Here is a 13,343-nt window from a genome sequence, read left to right on the forward strand (position 1 = left end):
ATCCACATCCCCGTTGTAAGGTGGGGACTGGTTGAATATCCCTTATGTCGAGTAGGTGTTGAATGGCCGAATTCATAAGTGTCCCGTGAAATGGGACAAATCAAAAAAATTTCTTGGGGTGATGATAGAAATTCCAACTGTAGTCCTGACCTAACAGTGTTGAGCACCCAGGCATCCGTCGTTGACTCCTCCCATTTGGAGGCGAAGAAGGCTAAATGACCTCCGATGGGTGGGGAGAACGAGATATTACTTAGAGCGATGGAAGGAATGACCCCCTCCCCCCTGAAAGGGCCATTTACCAGCAGAAGGTTGTTGTCTGTCAGGTGTTTCTGGGCGTTGTTCTTGGTGTTGGGAATATGCCCTCTGTGGCCGAGTAAAGCGGGAGGTGGTCTCTGCCCGAAAGGCAGGTAGGCGATAAGGAGCTGGGCAATAGTCAGCTTTTTTCCCCCAAGGAGGAAAGAATTTTCCATTTATCTCTGGTCTCAATGAGATACGGCTCTAGAGCCTCGCTGAAAAGCTTGTCTCATACGCAGGGGGCAGAAGCCAGCTTCCATTTGTGGCGTGACTCCGCCTGCCAATTTCGGAGCCACAGAAGCCTTCTCGCCGCCACTGAAGTTGCCATGGCCCTTGATGCAAATTTGGCAGAATTGAGGGTGGCACCGCAGTGAATTCCACAGCTAGTATAATTTTGTTAAGGTCCTGATGAGACCTGAGGTCAGAGGCTGGCAATCGATCCTGCAGTTGGTGTAGCCATTATAGAGATGCCCTCATGAAAAATGATGCAGCGGTAAAAGCCCGGACAGCTCATGCAGGTGCTTGGTGGTTGCATTTGAGGGTCTCTTCAGAACACCTATCTTCTGATTTAAGTACATCTTCTGGCTCGGAGGAAGTGCCAGAAGAGGAGAATGATGCCACAACCAGAGTGTCTACTGAGGGCACTGCAAGGGCGTTGGCTAGGGATGTGCTGACATTGTAGAACCGCTTGTCCAAGATGATGGACGAGGACCTGCCGAAGGGGAAGCGCACTGCTCGACAATGTCGAGAAACAATAGGGGGGAAGGCAAAACCTCCGTGTGTACTACAGGCTTGGAGAAGAGGGAGTCTCCTTGCCCGGAGGGTTCCCCTTGTGGTTCAGGAGCCACTTCCTCAGGTGACAGATTGGCGGTGACCAGGACCTTGCTAAGTAAGGGTTGAAAGAGGGCTGGTTTAAAGACCAATGCAGAGGAAGGCTGATCTGGATGAGAGTCTTCTTCCTCTGAAAGGTCACGATCACAAATTTTGCCCTCTTCACGCTCTGAACGAGGAGCAACTGTGTTCAGATGGGGAGGCACCCTCTTCCCCTTCATAATACTCCCATTCTGCCTGTGAAGAATGGGCCCTGAGGTCTTGGGGCCTGTGGAAATCTCGTTGAGGAGGTAAGGAGCCTATGGACTAAGGAGGGAGAAGGACCTGAACCCTTTCCAGAGGCCGAAGAATCTGTTGAAAACCTTCAGCCAATCCTTCTAATGGCCAAGGAAATGACATCTTGAATCTCCCTAGGGTTGTCGGGCCAAAGGCTGTGGGTGTAAAGGTAGCTTCTGGCCTGATTTGGGAGGAGGCCTGAACTCTAGAGGGAAGAGAGGGAGCATAGGGCCCAGAAACTTGTTGGAAATATGGCCCAGACCTGCTCAAATCCTGAGGATCTAGTTGTTCCTCAAATGCCTCAGGAGACTAGGCAGGGGGTGTCCAAAGGCTCCATGAACAACTTCCCCTCCCCTGGGGGACCTTCTCTGGGAACCCTGATGTTCGCCTGGCTGGGAAGCTTGTTGCAGTTGGCCTCTCGTTTGTTGAATAGTTTTGTTGAACTGCCTCTTTAGAGCCACGTCTGCTTTTCTCTGCCCTCAACTCAGCTTAAGTTGTCTTTTTGGGGAGCTAGAGCCTTAGCTCTGATTTTTGCAGCCACTTCCCTCTGAGCAGTAGGCTGTTTGCGTCTTTTCCTTTTAATGGGTCGGAGGGTCTGTTCCACTGCATGAGCCTTGTCCTGATCTATTTTAATATAGACAAGGCTCAAGCGTTGTGAGAATGGCTGTCAATTGAGTCTTTGTTGGTCTGAAAATGGCCACTCACCTCATGTCTGAAGAGACTGCACTCCAAGATGGCTGCTGCTCGTCGAGGGCTCCGAAGTAGAAATCACTCCTTAGGCCTGAGCGATAGGATCAGCCAGAGAAAAAGAGTTGCCGCCTAAGTGATCAGCTGGCTGGGGCTGTTATTGGTTTGTTGATCAGTTTTATGATCATGCAAACCGCGGCTATGGGAAAGATAGCTCAGACGCTTCCCTGCTTGCCTTGCAGCACTTGGGAACAAGATCCCAATGTTGCAGGAGAACGGAGCCCCGCTCTCCTGAAGTTGCAGCTGCCCGGATCCCCAGGAGCTGATTGAAGGGAGGATCGCTGCTTAGAAATTCAGTAAAAACAAACGCTAACGCTTTCAGAGACACAGCTTGTGACTTAAAGAAGCTGAGGCAAAGCTGGGGATACTCCCGGGTACTGGCTTTTATATATACAAGTACAGACTCAGCTTAATGATGTCATAAGGAGTCTACCCATCCTGGGCTCTCGCTGCAGCATGAAAGAGAATGAAATATTCTAGGAGAAATTAAAAAGGTAGAATATTTCCCCTAAAAGAGAAATAAAAATCTTAAAGGAAACAGAAACAACTCCCCCCCCTCTTTCTTCTTCAGATAGAGGTTGGAATGGCTTCAATTAAAAACTACGTGAGAAAGCACATTAATTATTGGCACAATAATTTTTAACTCAAGCACTGTTTTGACACTTCAAGAAAAATCCCAGTCTTCCTGGTAAATTCACTTTGTGCCATCTTCACCTATTCTGGGTCTAATGCACTAATACCACTGGGGTTTGACCAAGCCCAGACACCTTTTAAGCAATATGTCAGAGATATTGACCTGCAAAGAGATCTCAGGCTCCATCCTACACTATCCCAATTTAAAAATAAAGTATGCAGCTGGTCAATTTCTGTCCAATATTGGTTCAAAAAGTACCAAAAGGTCACTCATATTGGCCTATTGTAATGCCCTCCCCTCAATTCTTCTGGAAAGTGGGATTCACCGCATTTGAAGAACAGTGCTTCTGCCCTTTTATGAGAAGGGAATTAAGACACGTGATGCTACGCTGCTGCTGTTTGAAAGAGCTTAAAGCATCTCTTTAGGCTTTATCTATCGCTTCATTCATAATATGATCCTCAAGGAGAGTACAGGCTGATTATATTTACTTCCTTTTAGCCACTCAGAAAGTGGGGGTTTCTGGTAATATGTGGTGTTTTGCATGTGGCCTACGACTGAACATAAATAACTGGTGCAACTGAGGTGACCCCAAATATTATCTTACGACAGCATAATGCATCATGGTCTTCCTTCCTTCTTTTTAGTATATTATATACTTCACTATGTTTTCCTTTATTGCGTTAATAACATTAATGTAAATTAACCATTTCTTAGAAATATGAGAATTACTATTACGACTAGTTCAACAATCTTTTAATAAATAAAAATTCAAAGATTTTAGTATCCTAACAGGGAGTCTTCAACTTACAATCACAATTGGGATCTGAAATCCATTTCTCAACTTTTTTTGCGGCAGTTGTTAAGCAAATCACCATGGCTGTTAAGGAAATCAGTGATTGTTAAGCCAATAGCACTGTCATTAAGCAAACCCATTCTTCCAAAAGAATTGCAAAAAAATACACACACACATACACCAGAAACTGACAAAAAAATAAATAAAAACATTCACAATTGTGATTATGTGGATGTGAGATGATATAATCACTCATAAAGGCAAGCTGGTTGCCAAATGCCTGAAATGTGGTCACATGACTGCATATTTCACAACAATCAGAAGTGCTTTAGAAGCCATAAAGTAATAATTGCATGTTTTTGTTATGCAGGTCTTTGAAACAAATAAAATTAAAAATCAAGGGCTGTTTTAATGCAGCCTAACAAAAAAAAACTGATGTTAATATGCATAAAGAAACAATAAAAAGGCTACTAAAGGAGGCAGAAAAATGTAACACAACTATTTTACAGTACATAAATACTCTCAGTAATTCAAATTGCAACAAATAAAGAGAACAGCAAGCCTGTATTATCTGTACTCAGGTATCAGAATAAAGTCTTGTAAGAATAAGGGGCATATAATAGATGAACAGTAGCATTTATGTATCATTGTTCCTTGAAAATAGCTTTCATGGGATGATATCTATTGGGGCAGGCGGGGGGATGTCAAATGTTGCAGTTAATATCTGGAATCTTCAAAATGGCCTGAACTGGTGAAACTATTTTTTTTTAAATGTGATATCATTATTTCAAAGCTTACATTATAATTTTTATCTCTTTTCGTCAATTTTTTTTCAGCTATCAATATGAGGAACATTCAGAAAACCAAGTAGCAGAATTTACCACCCTCCTCTTAAACAGATTAATAGGTAGGCATTTGCTTTTGACCAATCAAATACTATTTCTAAATAAAATTTTCTGGGTTTTTTTAACAGTTAAGCAACAAAATAAAATTGGACTACAAGTTGTGATCCTGCGATTGTGGGATACTGCAACCGGTGTAAGTGCGAGCTTGTTGTCAAATGCCTGGATCATGGTCACATGACCACAGGGGTTCTGAAATAGCTGGAACATTGAGTAGTAGTTGTATGTGCCAACGTAACTTTGGATGTTTGCTGAACGAGTTCTCATTAACTGACTATTACCTGTATGTTGCCACTGGAAAGTCCACCATGGTAGGTTAGTAACCTTTATTGTGGTCTTTCAACAATGAGTGTACATATATACACATATAGATGATTAATACATTATAAAAAAGAGAAGTAGAAGGAAGATAACATTTTGAAGGTATTAAAGAAATGCAGTCTTATTGGTCAATATTTGCTGCCTCACCTTCATGGAAGCAAGGAAACTCTGGCTAATGTATAAGTAATAGCGGTCTTACAATCTGATAAAAGGTAGGAGATACACAGTAGTCATCTATTCTTGGGGGTTGCTTTATGAAGAGTTTAATTAATACATCATTCAGTTTCAAACAGAAGTTACAATACAATATGATATGTTGCATGCAGCAAAGTTGTTCATAGAAGAGATTTTTGGGGTATTTACCATCTATGATTGCTGAAAGGAACGTGTTGGATCTAGCTAGAGTTTGCATAATTCTGTAACCTTCAAACAAAACTTTATTAATTATATTCCATCTTTACTTCAGGAACTCAAGTCAGTGTAAAAAATGCTCACTCCTTCTTATTTTGCCCCTCAGCAACAACAATAAAAAACAAAAACAAAAGAATACATGTGAGGTACAGTAGGTTGGGCTAAGAAAGTCATTGGGTGAAAGTCAATATATTACTTTACGTTACTTTCCTGAACAGTATAAATTTAAAGGTCAAACCTTTTGTTTCTAAAATGTATAAAAAAATATATGAAATAAATACATACAGTTTAAATTTGACTAATTGTTGTCCGCAATAACATGGTATAAATGTTTGATTTTTTAAAATATTCTTAGATTATTTCAATGTTCGAATATTCTTAATATTGTGCCCCGATTTTTTGTGACCCAACACTTTTGACCACTTAAAAAAAGGTTTCTAGTTTCAATATTTATTTTTCCCCTATTTCACAGATGGCCAATCTAGAGTACTCAGGCTAAGAAAGCAAACCACTGGTTTATGTTGTGTCACTTCACTAACACAATCCCGTATCATTTTTTTTAATTATGTATGTGGAATTTTATGTATTTATACACACACACACACACACACCCACACACACACACACGGTCAAAGACCACCGAATTGTTTTTCTACATATCTATATTTTGATATAAATGTTGTATGTCTGCAATCTTATGACATTAATCATCATAACAGCAATAGATAAGGCATTATATACCGCTTCACAGCCCTTTCTAAGCCGTTTAAAAAGTCAGCATACCACCCACAACAACATTTTACCGACCTCAGAAGGATGGAAGGCTGAGTTAACCTTGAGTCAGTCAGAATCGAATTCCTGGAGTGAGCAGTGAGTTAGCCTGCTGTACTGCATTCTAACCACTTCGCCACAATGACGCTTCCTCTTATCCATAGATATTCATCATCTAAATTCAAGTAAAACACTGTAGATACTTCTTCTAAGTGGACAGGAACACAATTGCTTGGTAAATTAAATAAATATCCCACACTATACAATGTGTGAAGCTAATTACATTACAAAAAAGCACAAAAAATATTGCAGCTATATATCAGTTTAAGAAAGTTATGCTTAAAAATAGGTAGTTTTCTTACAGTTTTTCCTGAAAATCTACTATTTCTCTTCTGCTTTACATAACTTGGAACTCAACCCACATTATGTAGTCTATAGTATGTTACTGCTCCCAATATATATAAATTCAGTTGTTCAATTGCACCCTTTTTTTCTATTCATTACGTTAAATGTCTCCTGGAAAAATGACTGCCTTCCAATTTCACTGCTTCTCATCTTTTAATTTAACAACAATAAAGTTTTCCTATAAAGTAGAATGCAGTAAGATCAGTAAGCTTCTTAAATCCAGTTAGAAAACAGAAACAAAACTGCTCTGATCTCCTCATTTTTATTTGAAAAACAACAACAACTCTGCAGTAGACCTTGGTCGCTAAAATCCAAACAGTAAAAGAATTATATTCTATAAGTATTTTTATAAAAAGTTTTATTATGTAATTAAGATGATCTTTTTTTAAAAAAAAATCAGTATTTTAAAGAAATAGGCAAAATATTTTTTTAAAAAACCCTGAAGCATAGGCTTTTTTTAAAAAAAAAATCTGTTTATGTCTTCGGAAAGAACATTCCGTATAATGAAAAACATGACCAAATTTTTCACAGTACATCACTATAAAACCCTGTAATTGACTTCTGGGGTTGGTTTACTCTATGTCTATTTTTGTCTACATAGAAAACAGAAATGATGTGGTAAAAGACCAAAATGCAGGTCTCATTGCAGGATAAGGCTCCATCCTGATTAACAAAGTAATATCATGTTTTCTCTGGGAAACATGCCCATTTTGTAGAGGAGAATTCAGTATACATGAACCATCATTACAAAACACACATACACATGCAATAGAAACATAAAAGTTCAAAGATTTGATCTATAAAGTCAAGCTCTCAAATTTTGGTGAATGATCCTTTGCTTTAACAGGACGAGGATGGATCTGCTAAACCCTTAGACACAATGGAATGTAATTTCATCCATAACTCTACATGCATTTCACATTTTTTCAAAGTACAGTACTTAAGACCATTAAGCCATCATTCATTATTATTTATTTAATTCAACCTCAGAAGCCTTACATTTAAATATAATTTAGCTACAATTTACTAAAAAAAAACAAGAAATGTGCTATCTAAAAGAGACAAGAAAATCAGTTTGGCAGAACATAAATCTCTTCCTTTATAGCCAAAACAATAATCTATCAAGATAAGGATCACGGGACTACCATTCCCCAGTAGGAAGAGGGAAAAATGGGAGTAAGGAATAAAGCAATATTTTTTAACAGTGGGCTACTCTTCTTTAAAGTACTTTTTTCAGGCTCTGAAGGTCTTGAGATGCAGTAAAATGATCTGAAAGATAAAATCTTTCTTTTACTTTTCTCTTCATTCATTCATTCATTCATTCATTCATTCTGTATATGTGGACTGGAGATATATTAATTAAAAAAAGAAATTGAAATGTGCATTTGAGAGCTTATTTTTTCAAGTAAGTTTGAAAACTTCGTAACTACAAATCAATATAATTAACCATCAATTTGCTATTTAATTTCAGCAGTGAAACCTGAGGAATTACAAGAAGCTGCTAATAGGGGAAGAGTTTCAATTGATTCTTTAACACACAATTATATAGTCTGTTTTTCATGCACACACCTCCAAAAGATGTCAACTTTCCATTTTTTAACAGCTTTCTCACTGACCATTTTCCTATCTTTATTTCCAGGTCATTCATATTTTGAATCGTTACCATCAGGGGGACTTTATAGGTGTCTTAAAATGAGGACTAATATATTGAGAAACAGTTTCTTTTCCAAGGCAATAACTGTCTTGAATCAAACAGTACATTTGTGATTTAGTTCTATGTATAAAGTGGCATTTTTAAACTATCTAACAATATATTTTTAAATAGGTTTTAGACTAGGTTTTTAATTATTATTATTACTTTAATTATTTTACTTTTTAAATCCTGTGTAGTGTGATTGTGGTGTGGTGTTTGGGGCTCTGTGCTGGAGTTGCTTTCAAATTTCATTGTATTTTGAATGCAATGACAATAAAGGTTTTCTATTCTATTCTGTTCTGTTCTGTTCTATTCTATCTCACATGACCATTTATATGTCAGCTAAATGGCAGACTGAACCCGTTTAAATAGATTTATGTACATATGAAGGGGAAAATGTTACTACTCCAGTAACAATAGACTTACAGATAGGATTTGGAATCTAAGATGAAAAAAAGACATTTTATCCACAAGTGCTTAGCAAACAAATTTCAGCAAGTCAAGACAATTTCCACCAGGGGAACAAAGCTATAGGAACTAAATCTATTTTGTTTAGCTTTGCTATGCAAGAGTAAGAAGCTCAGCTTTGGTTTTGTTTTTTAGACATGTTGTAGTACTGAACACTTTATTAGAATACTTTGGGCCAGGTTAAGACTTTCATGTCCCATGAGCAAATAGAGCTGAAAAGACTATAAACCACCATTAGATGCATGTTCTCCAGGCTTATATGAGACATACTTGTATGATCTATTCTGCTATCAAGGATAACATTATACAGAGCTCAACATTCTACTTTGCCCATTGAATGAAGTCATCTTCCATTAACTAACATGAGGAAACTTGCTTTTAATATTTTTTTAAAAACCAATCATTTAATAGTATACTAACAAGTTTTAAAACATCTGAAAAAAGCAATCATACATAACCTCTGAAAAAAGCAGTCATATGTATCCTACATTACAAAAAAAACAAAAAATGTATAAAGTTAACATCTACTAAATGATGGCATTGTAACAGATGAGATCTTTGAGGCTCCTCATAATTAGCAAAACTCCAGGAAAGAGAGAGTGATTTGTACATTCTTTTTGACAAATAATGGACAAAAAGGAGAAAAACATTGGATGAGTGGGTGTCATAATGGTCAGAACAAAGTTTGTTTTGAGTGAAACTTGGCTCTCAGCAACTTCTTTGATAGATTCATGTAGTTTTCTTGTCCATCAAGTAAACATTAAGAGAACCAAAAACACCAGCTAAAAGAAAGCTGGCTATAAGACTAATATGTAATAGAGACAAAAAGCAAATGTTTTAGAAATAACAGTTCAGTGGTTTATATTAGCAAAGCTTTAACATTAAAGCTGTAGATTTTTATAAACTGTAAAACTGGAAGCACCCTTTTGCTTACACATGAATCTGTCTGTCTGTCTGTCTGTCATCCAGCTATGTGTTAATTCTAGCCTATGTACAATAATTTATATTGTAATCAAATTGAAAGAGATAGTTTTGAATTTGCATTGCTAAAATTGTCTCTTTTTAAATAATTATTTTAAAATGACCAACATCGGAATAATGTGATGGAAGGAAGGGAACTTCACTGTGCTTGGTTTTATAATTTCTGGTAGTGTCTCTGGTAGAAGACAATGACCTTTGGGGCAGATGATAACAATGTATTTTGGCAAATGAGATCAGTGTGTAAGTTAGCTAACAAATTAGCTTCCAGAAACCACTAACAGTAGCTTGCAGTCACAGCTGTTGATCTCAGCTGAAATGCATTGCTTGCAGAAGATTTCTAAGCAGTTTTCAAACATGTGCCTTATGTAGGGTGATAGCCTGGAAAAACATACAACTCAGAAGTAGATTTGTGACTACCTTTATAAAATGGCAATGCTTTATTACATTAGAATAAAGTGACATATCATAACATGTAACACACCAATACATTGTCTGCTATGCAAAGGCTTGGAGGAACAGAAGGCTCCTGGTTAAATTCAAATTAGAATTAGGCTTTTAACAGAATATATTATTAATAGGGTAACAAAGAAGAAAAGTACTACTACAGGACTTGGAGCTATAAGGAAATATGAGTAATAGGAGCACTTTTTCATAAGCCTGTGGAACTTACGGAGGGAACAATTTTCCTTTCTAATTCTGAGGACATGTAGGACAAATTAAGAAAACATTCTTATTATTTAGATAAGTTTGTATCATTCTCTCTTGCTATGGTTAATTTATAAATGCTCTGTATCATAGGCAAAATGTTTAGCACAATGTGAATTTTAGTGGTTGTCAATATGGACTCAAACCAATTGTGGTGGACACAACTCCATTTGATGCCAATCATTTCAAAGAGACTGGAGGCAAATTTACAGGTCTGCACATACAGTGCATGAGTATTAGCATGAAGAAAAGCAGTTGTGTTTTAAAAGTTCTAGTTATTTCACAGACATATAATATTAACCCTACACAAAGAAAGTTAACCTAAATTATTTTCGCAGAAGAGCAATCAAACGCTTTCCTTATTTCTCAGATAAGTACCAATACTTTTTATTCTGTAACTGCATGTATTCCCCAAACACAATTCACATTCACACAACTCTATGCAATGCAACAAAGTAATCACTGAATGAAATTACAACTCACAACTGTACTTAGCCTTATTCATGAAACAAAATTAATACCAATATTTCAGGTATAAAGAATAACCTTAGCAGTGTTAAGAAAACAAACTAATGCATTTATATATACAATCATACAGAATATCATCTTCCATAAATGCAAAGAAAACATGACTTGTAAACAGAAGTCAATGCCTAAATTCTGTTGTCTGAAATGAGGATGGGGCAATCTAACTGAACAGTAAACTACCAGCCTTTTCTCTCCCTGCCCACAAGCCCAAACCCTCAGTGATTCTTTGTAATTTGTCTGAAGTAGTTCCAAATTAGGTATTCTCCACAGCTCTTTCATCAATATATGTTTAACTTGTAGAGATGCCACAAATTTTTACAAGTGTTTCATTTTTCAAACGTCTGGTATCATTTTTCTTGAAACTGAGCTATAAACAATACTGCCGCGCAGCTACAGCAAATCCACCCAAAACAAAATTGAGTACCACAAAGTAACAAAGTGATATTTAGCCAGTTTAATAAGTAAAAGATCACGTAAATCAGCAAAGAAACAACAAATATCACAAAACACTATAACATAGAAAGACAACTGTAAAAAAGAAAAAAAGAAAATTAAGGCTGTCAGATATAAGCATATCCTAAGTAATAAGTAGTGTCAAAACTGAGAAATATTAAAATATATATTTTTTATTCTTAATCTAATAGAAAAATATGCTATCAACTACTGAATTTGCTTTATTTCAAAATTACTCCTCAGATTCTTAAATTTGATTCTGATTATGGTGGAAGAGTTAGTTGTGGAAATGTCATGTTACAGTAGCTTAACAATTTGTTCTCAGGTATTTAATTATAAAAAAGAGTTACTGGTGTGATGGTTCTTTTATAGTTTTTAGTTATTCTGAACCTTTCTCAATATATGTGTGTGTGTGTGTGTATGTAAATACCTGTGTGTGTGTGCACATACAGTATAATACATAAAAATAATACATAAAAAATAACACACATAAAAATAATCTTGACAAGGAAAAGTTTGACATAATTATTGTGATATAAAACACATAAGGTTTTTTTATTTTGATCTGTAAGTTGTAAAGCCATTACAGGTAATCTCTGACTTATAACAATTCATTTAGTGACCATTCAAAGTTACAACGGCAGTGTACAATGGCAGTGAAAAAAGTGAAGTATGACCATGTTTCGCACTTATGAGCGTTGTAGCATCCCCATGGTCACGTGATCTACATTTGGATGCCTGACAACTGACTCACTTATAGGTTGCAGTATCTTGGGATCATGCAATCCCCTTTTACAACATTCTGACAAGTGAAGTCAATGGGGAAACCAGATTCACTTAACAACTTGGTTATTAATTTAACAACTCCAGTGAGTCACTTAACAAATATGGCAAGAAAAGTTGTAAAATGGGACAAAAGGCACTCAAAAATCTTCTTACTTAGCAACATAAATGTTGGTCTCAATTGTGGTCGTACATTGAGTACTACCTGTATTGTGCAAAGTAATTTGTTGTACAACAAATGAAATAAATTGTAAAATAATTCAGCTGACATTTCTATATACCTGTTTTGTATGGAAGGAAGGAAGGGAGGAAGGACTCATCATTGCTACCCTTATTTTAAGTTTCTTTGAAACCACATCTCTGCAAAATAATGAATCAACAAACAAAATAGCAATTCAACTGTAAATAGATATACTATAGCAAAATAAGGAAATTTTTTGGGTCAATTTTTTGGGACAACCTCCAAATTTTCTCTGATGTCTTATGCACAAAATAAAAAACACAAGTGTTTTAAATGCAAGTATTAAAAGTTTGACATAGAGGAAATAAAAGTATTGCCAAATTACAGTCTCATATATAATTTTTTGGAAACAGTTCCTGAATTTAATACACAAAGCATGCAAATTAATAGTTCTTTCAATAAAGGAGAATATTTGTAGCTCAGGTTGAAATGAGGGGTCCTTGGAACTCTGACCTTAGTTGTTTTCTTGCAGATGTTTCATTAACCAAGTCATTTCATTAGCACTGATGATGTTACCTAGTTTTAGTAATGAAACATCTGTAAGAATACAACCAAGCTCATAAAGTATCAAAGACCTCTCTTTGAGCTTGGTTGTTTTCTTGCAAATGTTTCATTACTAAAACTAGGTAACATCATTAGAGCACTGATAATATTACCGAGTTTGGGTAATGAAACATCTCTGAAACCCCTCATTTCAGGCTTGGGCTACAAATATTCTCCTTTATAAGCTCAGAGAGCACCAAAGAACCATAATAATCATTTTATGCTTTCTTCATCTTTTTAATAATACATAAACTGATAGGAAACTGATCATTCTATGACTACGAGACAACATCCCAGGCAAAAGAACATCCCTGACTTTCTTCCCTAACAAGGAAGTACCAAGAGAATATGGACCTGGGACAGTCTGGAAAGAGCTTTGATCTAATGCATTTACATCCCCAGATCATGTAAAACCTTTAGCACAATCACTGTAAGATTATTTTTAGTCTATGAGCCATTCTATTTGAATCCTGGGATTCCTCAGTCAGATCACCCTGAGTAAGAGCTTTGAACTGATAGCAATAACTGCAATCCTATGTATACATATTTGAGAATTAGTCTCA

The 13,343-nt window shown here is 36.4% G+C and overlaps 1 protein-coding gene across 14 annotated transcripts in view; it reads right to left on the reverse strand.

The window, feature by feature from the left end:
* Window positions 1–13,343, reverse strand: part of SUPT3H (SPT3 homolog, SAGA and STAGA complex component) — a 253,432-nt gene that overhangs the window by 192,693 nt on the left and 47,396 nt on the right. The window contains exon 1 of one of the 14 annotated variants that reach the window (XM_087919398.1): window positions 3,591–3,654. The exons of the other annotated variants lie outside the window; for them this stretch is intronic. The gene's annotated coding sequence lies outside the window, so the exon portion shown is untranslated. Of the gene's footprint in view, window positions 1–3,590; window positions 3,655–13,343 lie in introns of those variants that run through there. 14 annotated transcript variants of the gene reach the window in all.

The sequence above is a fragment of the Pseudonaja textilis genome, chromosome 1 (genome assembly GCF_049901715.1).
Source record: "Pseudonaja textilis isolate UNSWEBS1 chromosome 1, rPseTex1.2, whole genome shotgun sequence".
In the NCBI taxonomy this organism is placed as follows: domain Eukaryota; kingdom Metazoa; phylum Chordata; class Lepidosauria; order Squamata; family Elapidae; genus Pseudonaja; species Pseudonaja textilis.